The sequence below is a fragment of the Eumetopias jubatus genome, unplaced genomic scaffold (genome assembly GCF_037043125.1).
Source record: "Eumetopias jubatus isolate StellerSeaLion01/CBP00866 unplaced genomic scaffold, mEumJub1_p1.0 scaffold_11, whole genome shotgun sequence".
Taxonomy (NCBI): domain Eukaryota; kingdom Metazoa; phylum Chordata; class Mammalia; order Carnivora; family Otariidae; genus Eumetopias; species Eumetopias jubatus.
Genome location: NW_028274817.1, coordinates 126,398,026 through 126,406,616, shown reverse-complemented (window position 1 = coordinate 126,406,616; position 8,591 = coordinate 126,398,026). Strand labels below are relative to the sequence as shown.

General features: G+C 48.1%; 1 long non-coding RNA gene across 4 annotated transcripts; it reads left to right on the top strand.

Annotated features, from left to right (window-relative positions):
- The first annotated feature begins 2,915 nt into the window (after nt 1-2,915).
- LOC114218072 (uncharacterized) lies at nt 2,916-6,084 on the top strand. Of its 4 annotated transcripts, none has more exons than XR_003611103.2 (4): nt 2,916-3,178; nt 4,942-5,069; nt 5,410-5,541; nt 5,685-6,084. It is a non-coding gene; the product is annotated as an uncharacterized LOC114218072 (long non-coding RNA). The 4 variants fall into 4 exon arrangements; XR_003611101.2 differs by having other exon boundaries at nt 5,405-5,541; XR_003611100.2 differs by having other exon boundaries at nt 4,942-5,541.
- Nucleotides 6,085-8,591: the final 2,507 nt, after the last annotated feature.

Here is an 8,591-nt window from a genome sequence, read left to right as displayed (position 1 = left end):
ACACGGGGAGCTACTGCTCATCCGGGAAGGTGAGGGGGCCCATCTGGGGAGGTGGGGGGTTCCTGGGTGCACGGACGTGCCTGGGCAGGGAGATCCAGGTGCATTGCAGAGGTGTCTAACCTTTCACAGGCAAACTTCATCCACAAGGGTCACTGTGCCCCTATGCACAAAGCAGGAGTACAGGACTCAGGAAGATGCAGCCCCTTGCCCTAGCAGGAACTTGGATCTGAAAGCAAAGACAGCTCTAGGCTTTGCAAGGAGGAAGACAGTGCACAGCCTTCTCGTCTCCCAGGAACTTCCAAAGAAGTAGCTTCTAACCATCTGGAGCGTGCACGCAGGGGACCGCAAGCTGTCTTGATACGCTCAGAATCCGGCAATGCAGGAAGCAAGCACGGCTCACAGTTGGGGGCAGAGAAGACTCGCCCTGCCCATGTGGCGGCCAGCCCCGGGGACCAGGGGGCTAAGAAAACAATGACTGTTCTCGCAGGCACCCTTGGGGTCAGGGGTCCAAGAGGAGGGCTGGTGCAGAGCCCCACATCTGGGACCAGGATGGAGAGACAACTCCTCCCCTCCCAGGGGTGAGGGCTGGGGCTGGGGAGAGGGGTCAGGAAACAGGAGAATAAATTAGAAAGAGGTGAGGAGGCGGGGCCCGGTTCAGGAATGCCCAGCGCAGTCCCCACCTGATGGAGACTCACGTGCCCAGCTGTGGTCCCCAGATCCTGGGTGGTGGGGGTGGGAATCGGGGTCCCACGAAGGTACGGTGTCACATGGGCCGTGTTCAAATTCCACCTGGCACCAACGAGCCTATGTTGGGATATTGGATGTTCTCCGCTCCCTTCCCCCTGTGCCATGCACTGGGACATAGGACGTCCCCCAGGTGTGGAGCCTGCCAGTGCTGGGACACGCTTGCTCAGTTTCACGGGGACACATCTGTCCCTGGGGTGGGCGAGCACATCCGTGAGGGTGACAATGTCCAGAATGAGCTGTTGCCGCCATCTTTCAAAAGCTGGGGGTTGCAGGTAGAATTGAACAATCGATATTCATGTGTATATAATGATAATATAGTTATTAGTCGATGCCTAACATGCATTATGGTATTGATAGTGAAGGAGTCCGGAATGAGCCACTGCGGCGTAAAAATTATTTTGAGCTGAAAGCATCTGAGTTTCTGAAATTCCTCACCTACCTGAAAGCAGGGCTCCCCCAGCAATGCAAGTGCCATAAACCCACTCCCTGGAGAAGCTCTAATCTCTTCTGGGAGATGAGGTGTCAACACCACATGCAGATGACACTGTTATACAAATATTATATCTCCTATTATCCGAAGACCCATTCATCTTTCGAAGTAGCTGTTTGCCCTTTTCTCTCCCCCTTTTGGTCATTTGTTCTCCTAGATGCCAGAGGAAAAGTTTCTCCTACCTGGCAATATTACTAGAGGGAAGGATAATCTGGTTTTTGTCAGTTTAATTTGCATGCCCCAAGGACAGAACCTAAGAGGGTAGAGGAGAAGTTTTTCCTACCTGGCAATATTACTAGAGGGAGAGATAATCTGGCTTTTGTCAGTTTAATTTGCATGCCCCAAGGACAAAACCTAAGAGGGTAGAGGAAAAGTTTTTCCTACCTGGCAATATTAATGGAAGGAAAGATAATAGAGTAGCTTCATCCAACCTTGCCACCCCCTGTTCACCATTGCTCTTGTTTTTTCCCCTCTTCCTCCCCAAATGTCTGCCTCCCCAGACCAATGAAAGCCAAGGTTTGAGCCTGGGGTAGGGGCCACAGTGACTGGGTCCCCCACCCCTTGCATACATGGAGGAAGGGGACCCTGGGATGCTGGTGCCAGGCCACCGTGCAGGAGGGGCGTCCCAGAAGTGAGAAGCCGGGGGGTCCCATGGGGATCATTGGAAAGCCAAGCTCACCTCCTCCCAAATCCTTGGCATTTCTCTCCTAAGGGATGTGTGAGTGTGCGGATGCCTGCAAGTTTGCACTGGCGGCGTCAGAGAGTATGGGTATCCGTAAGTCGGTGAAATCTGATGGCCTGCCTGGAGGAAGGTGGTGTGGACACTGGGGGGCACGGGGAATGAACATGGATGGATCTTGGCCATCATCCTGAACACTGGCACCCGGGGCTGCTCCTGGGCAGGTGCAGACCTCATGCGCACAGGAGGCCGTCCCCGTGATGGGAGCGTGCAGCCCACACTGACCACCACGGACTGTGGCATTGACAGGAAGGCCCCAGAGCAGGAGACGTGAGCACAAACTATCACTCGGCACTCCCCTCCCATCACCGGGGAGCGCAGGCAAATCCCCAAATCTTAACGGCATGCCCACCACATGACTTTGGCCATTGGTTGGGTGTTTCTGTCGCTCGGCTTCGGGACGGAGAAAACCCTTCCATGCCAGGATGAGCTATCGGTCTGCATGAACCAATCAATTTCCCCTGAGGTGTGTACTTCAGGTCTGTGTGAGTCAGGCTAACGTGAGTTGAGACTTCAGGGATTGCTTGGCTTTGGCAGTTGGGGTGAAATCAGACTTTTGAGTCTGTAAGGTTAGAGGGGGCAGTCCCACTATGGGGGGTGAATCCGGATTCAGAAACCCACCCTTCAGTTCAGTATTACAACTGGTAATTAGCATCACAAGAGCAGAAATAGACAAAATAACTGAGTAACTGGTCTGAATCATTTTTAGGGAAAATGTCAGTATGAGGATGTGCTCTTCTGAGCCTGGCTTGTGTCACGTCCCATCGTGGTATTCAGGTGGACGCACCTTCAAAGACTCGGGGGAAAAAAATACCTTTGATAGCTGTTTCTTGAACTTTTTTTTTTTTTGCCTTTTCCTTCCTACTTAATTGAGATACGATCAACAAGTGACTCTGTGTGAGTTTAAGATATATAAAGTGATAAGCTGGTGCATTTGTATGGTGCAAAATGCAGACCATGGTGAGGTTGCCCAACACATTCATCACCTCCCATAATTACCTGCTTCTTTTTTTAAATTTTGTGCTGAGAATGTTTCAGATCTAGTGTCTTGGCAACTTTGAGGCTCACAACCCAGCTTTGCTGACTATGGTCCCCATGCCTGGACTCGTTCATCCTATCACGGGAAGCACACGGCTCTGACCCACATCTCCGCATTTCTGCATCTCCAGCACCTAGAGACCACGTGTCCACTCTCTGCTTCTGTGAGTTTGACTATTTTGGATTCCACGTAAAAGTGAGCTCTCGTAGAATTGGACTTATTTCACTTAGCATAATCCCCTCCAGTTCCATCCACGTTGATGCAAATGGTGGGTATTCATCCTTTCTGATGGCTGAGTAATCTTCCACTGTATGTATACCACCTCTTCTTTATCCATTCATCCGTCGAGGGACATCTCGGCTCTTTCCACAGTTTGGCTATTGTGGACATTGCTGCTATAAACATTGGGGTGCACGTACCCCTTCGGGTCCCTACATTTGTATCTTTGGGGTAAATACCCAGTAGTGCAATTGCTGGATCGTACGGTAGCTCTATTTTCAACTGTTTGAGGAACCTCCATACTGTTTTCCAGAGTGGCTGCACCAGCTTGCATTCCCACCAACAGTGTAGGAGGGTTCCCCTTTCTCCACATCCCCGCCAACATCTGTCGTTCCCTGACTTGTTAATTTTAGCCATTCTGACGGGTGTGGGGTGGTATCTCATTGAGGTTTGGATTGGGATTTCCCTGAAGCCAAATGACTTGGAACATCTTTTCACGTGTCTGTTACTGATTTGTATGGTTTTTTTTGGGGGGGGGGGAAGTCTATTCATGTCTTCTGCCCATTTTTCAATGGGCTTATTTGTATTTTTAGTGTTCAGTTGTATAACTTCTTTATGTATTTTGGCTACTAATCCTGGATCAGATATATGGTTTGCAAATATTTTCCCCTTTCTGTAAATAAACTTTTTTATTATTACTATCCCTCCTCAAGGAGGTTTTTTTGACATTTTTCCTAATCCCCCCCACCCTGTGTATAATATATGTTTATGTAATATATATAGAACTGTGGCATATAGTTAAAAAGGGTAAAATGCTTTCTTTTCTCAGTGATTTCCCCCTTTGAGGGCTGAAAGGCATTACACACACACACACACACACACACTCATATGACAAAATGCACACCAATTGGTAAATTTGAGTACTGTGTGTGAGTTCTTATATTATTCTTGCAACTTTTCTGAAAGTTAGACATTATCTCAAAAGGTACTTTTTAAGCACACCGCCTGTGTTATCTTTCAGACCTTGTCTCTAACTGTTATTGGAAGAATTACCTTTTTTTTTATTTGGGCGACAATTTCACATAGTTTTAGTGCAACTGTCTTATGTATATATATGGGATAAAAATATATATATATTTTAATGTTATCTGATCATTTTGTTATGGGCAGAATTATCTTTTTTTTAATTGGGGGACTCTTTGGCATAGTTTTAGTATAATTGTCATATATATTTTAGTGTCATCCGATCATGTTGTTATTGGCAGAATTACCTTTTTTTTTATTTGGGCGACAATTTCACATAGTTTTAGTGCAACTGTCTTATGTATATATATGGGATAAAAAAATATATATATTTTAATGTTATCTGATCATTTTGTTATGGGCAGAATTATCTTTTATTTTTTTATTTGGGGGACAGTTGGCATAATTTTAGCGCAACTGTCCCATATATCTTTTTAATGTTATCCGATCACTTTGTTATTGGCCGAATTAGCTTTTATTGTATTTGGGGGATGATTTGGCATGGTTTTAGCATAACTGTGCCATATATATTTCTTAATGCTATCTGATCATTTCGTTATGGGAAGACTTGTGTTTCTTGATTTGGGGGATGGTTCACCATAGTTTTGGTACACCTCTCATGTACCCTGGAGAGAAACGAGCTTATTTGGTTTGGGATCCTATGTCCCCTCTGTTCCCCTCCAGGCTTCAGGCTGGCGCTCACTGAAGCCCCGCCAGGCAGGAAGTCAGGTCGCCCCTCCCCCTCCTCCGGCGCCAAGGGTCGCGTGACCCTGCTTTCCTGCAGACGAAAGAAAACAGCATTCCACAGAAAGGTTTGTGCTGGTGGCTTTTCAAAAGAAACCCCCAAATACGTTTCCCCGGACCCACGCAGAATTCACACATTTCGCACCCTACGGCTGGCTTCCCTCTTGTCCCCCTTCCTGTGTCTTTTTGCCTCGTGGGGACCCGGAGCTGGTGTTAAGATTATTTTGAGCTGAAGGCATTTGAGTGTCGACCAGAGGCAGAAAGAAGCCTTCTCCAGGGAGCTTCCCTCATCCGGCACAAACCCGCAACTCCCGGGAAGCAGAGCTCCATAAGTTCCTCTTCTGGCCTGCTCTCTGCCCCAGAAGGCAGAAAGCAGTAAAACCCACCCAAACCCTCTGTCCAGAGCAGTTGATGGCCCTGCAGGAGATGCAAAGACCACTCATATCTGTCTGGACCAACATCATTGCAACCTTTCTTACCTGCTGTTTGTTTTGAGAAAACCCATCGATGGTTCCACAAAGTCATCTGTGCTCTTGTAAGGTAAGGGCTTTTTCTCCCCACCCCCACACTGTCCCCACCTTTTAGGAGGGTAGAGATGCCCCTGATTCTAAGCATCCCTTCAGCTACTCCTCACGGGGACCCCAACACCCCACCCCCAAAATGTGGACTATTTTAAACTAAAGGTCACCGAGAACCAGCAGAAGCAGGAGACACTCTAGGAACGGGGCGCCCATTTCTGTAAAGAAAATTCACATTCATAAGTGAAATATCCCCTTGTAGAGATGTCTCCCTGTCCCAGAGCTGGAAGAGGACCCCCTTATAACAACTCTTATCAATGGAGGACGTCTTGACTTACATCCGCATAACAAACACCACGGAACACCCCGTTCACCATACTATCCTGGTCACTTTCCCATAACTTGCTTCCATAGTGCAGGAACCCAAAATCCCTTTGCCTTTGTTTAGCCTGAAAAAGTATATAAGCCCCTTCTAACCAACCCTCAGTGTTACTCATCTCTGGGTACTCTCATGTGTAAGTGTGATGCAATGTTAATAAACTACTGCTTGTGTTTCTCTTGTTGATCTCTCTGGAGCCAATGTCATTTTCAGGACCCTACTCAGAGAAGCCAAGATGGGAAGAGATTTTTTTTTTTCACTCCCTATATTCATCACTGAACTCTCCTGTGTGTATGCACACCAAATGCATAAATAAAATCTTTTTATTTTTCCTCTTGGAAATGCATGTTCTCGGTTTAATTGACAGCCCCCAGGCACAGAACCTAAAAGTGTGTGGGACATGTTTTTCCTATGGTGCAGTTCAAACCTCGCTATAGAACTATCATCGCATGTAGAGAGTCCTCTTGAGACCCACTTGGAACATCGACTGCTCCTGGAGACTAGATTTTGGAGCATTGTCCCAAACACTTCCTCTGCTCCATGCGCCCACCTGTCTTGGGGTGTGACTAACATCTTAAGAATGTCCCTGAGGCAGAAGGATGGTTTGTGATGGGGCTTCATTGGAATCAGAGCCGCTCATGAAAGCCTATGAACATTAGCCGTGGGGAGCCCGGTTAGGTGTGGGCAGCGGTGTGGCTTACGTGGCCCATCTTTGTCACTTCCTCCCTCACCACAGACCAGTGGCTGCCAAGCCTGGGTACGGCTCTGCGCATTGACCTGAAAGGTTTCTCCATATGGCTTGGGGTGGTGCTGGCTTCACACCGTCATAAGGTGTGGGTGCTCTTCTTCTATTTCCCTTTGAAAATCAGGGTCCCACCTCAAAGGGGCAGACTGGGTCGGGGCTCAGACAGGGGCTCTTGTTTCCCTGCACGTGAGGGATAAGAGATGGGGGGGGCCCTGGGGGCACCATTGTCATTTAGAGCATCCTGCACAGCTGCTGACTTGATTTCCTGGGGCGATCATAACAAAGGACCTGAAATTGGGGGACTTGGGGCAACATTGTCCCCCAGCTCCGGAGACCAGACCCCTGAGATCCAGGCAGGGCGGGACCACTGAGGATCCAGGTGGGGCAGGGCCCCTGAGATAAGTCTGTCTGTTAATTTTTTTTTTTTAATTTCAGACTTTCTTCAATTTATGTTGCCAAATCGCTTCCCGGAATTTGGGTGTGATTTACCCCCCTGCGTCCCAGCTCTCCTCGTGGGACAGCTCTCACTGCAGCTGCGGGCTCTCTGTATTTTTGCATAATTGTATTTTGCATAATTGAGAATGCGTCAAAAGTCCATTGCGGCGGGGGGGGGGGGGGGGGAGATGCTATCTGACAGACCGTTCTGCCCGAGGAATCAGGCATTTAGGAAAAGTCCATTTTCACTTTACCCCACACCCAGGAAGGAAATCATAGATACGTCCAAGATGTAAATGCTTGATTGAAGCAAACCTACGTAAGTAACTGCGAGAAAGCAGGGAATGTTTCGGAAAGCTCTAGACAAGCTCATTCTTTCTAGATCTGCGCCCCGTGGGAGAGAAAACCAAGGTGGAAGACTGAGCCCCACGTGTGTGCGTTGACACCGAGTATTCCTGCAAGGCCAAGGATTGGTGTAAATAGAGTGACTTCGCCCAAATCGGATAATATTATATAAATGTCATTTCAAACATCTGCACAACCCATATATTAAACAAATACATATATGTAGATATATATACATATTTATCTATAGCTAATAAATATTTGAAAAATAAATATGAACCGCCTCGCAAACGTAATATACACTACTTATCGAGGCGACTGTATTGATTGATTGATTGATTGATTGATATAAGCTCTACACCCAACATGGGGCTCAAACTCACGACCCCGAGATCAAGAATCAAGCGCTCCCCCCATAGAGCCAGCCCGGCACCCCTCGAAGCTACTGTTGATCAAAGACACTTTGCAAACCATTGTAGGGTCCAACAGTTACAGGATGGGGTGGTAAAAAATCCCCAAGTATGTTCCAAGGAAAAGGGGGTTTCCTTCATTTTCATAGCTGTCACAGAAAACAGGATCTTGGGGGTAAAATAAAGCTGAACCAGCTCTGAAACACGGGAGGTCTTCAGAGGCTGGTTTGTACTTTGTCGGGAAGAGGACTAAGGTGCATAATGTCGATAAGAACTGTTGGATCTGGCTTCTGGATGCGCCCCGCACCGGGGAAGCTCTGAGCCTCCTCCATAAAAACACAGCGATCAATCCAGGGGACATCTGTAGAGTGGGCATCCCCCTTTGCACCTGTCAGGGAGCTCCTGCCTCCACAGAGCATCCTCTGGGATGCAGGGCTGGCCATGTGACCCATGCCGGCCAATCAGAGCGGCCCAGGCCCTGCAGCACAAGTGGGTCCAGGAGCAGGGCTCCTCGGGGACAATTGGTAGCTGGATGCTGGGACATCCTCTCTGTCCTGGTAACACAGGCAGTGAGGGCCAGGGAGAAGGTTCACAAAGGGCATGTCGATCCTTTGCTGAGAAAATATATGTTTTGCAGAAGGACAGAAAAGGGAATCTACAAAAAACAGGAAGGTCAGCTGTGTATAGATGCAGAGGCTGATGGATGCCCTGAATGAGTGCAAAGTCAAAGCCAAACGGAGTCTCTCAGGGACATGAAG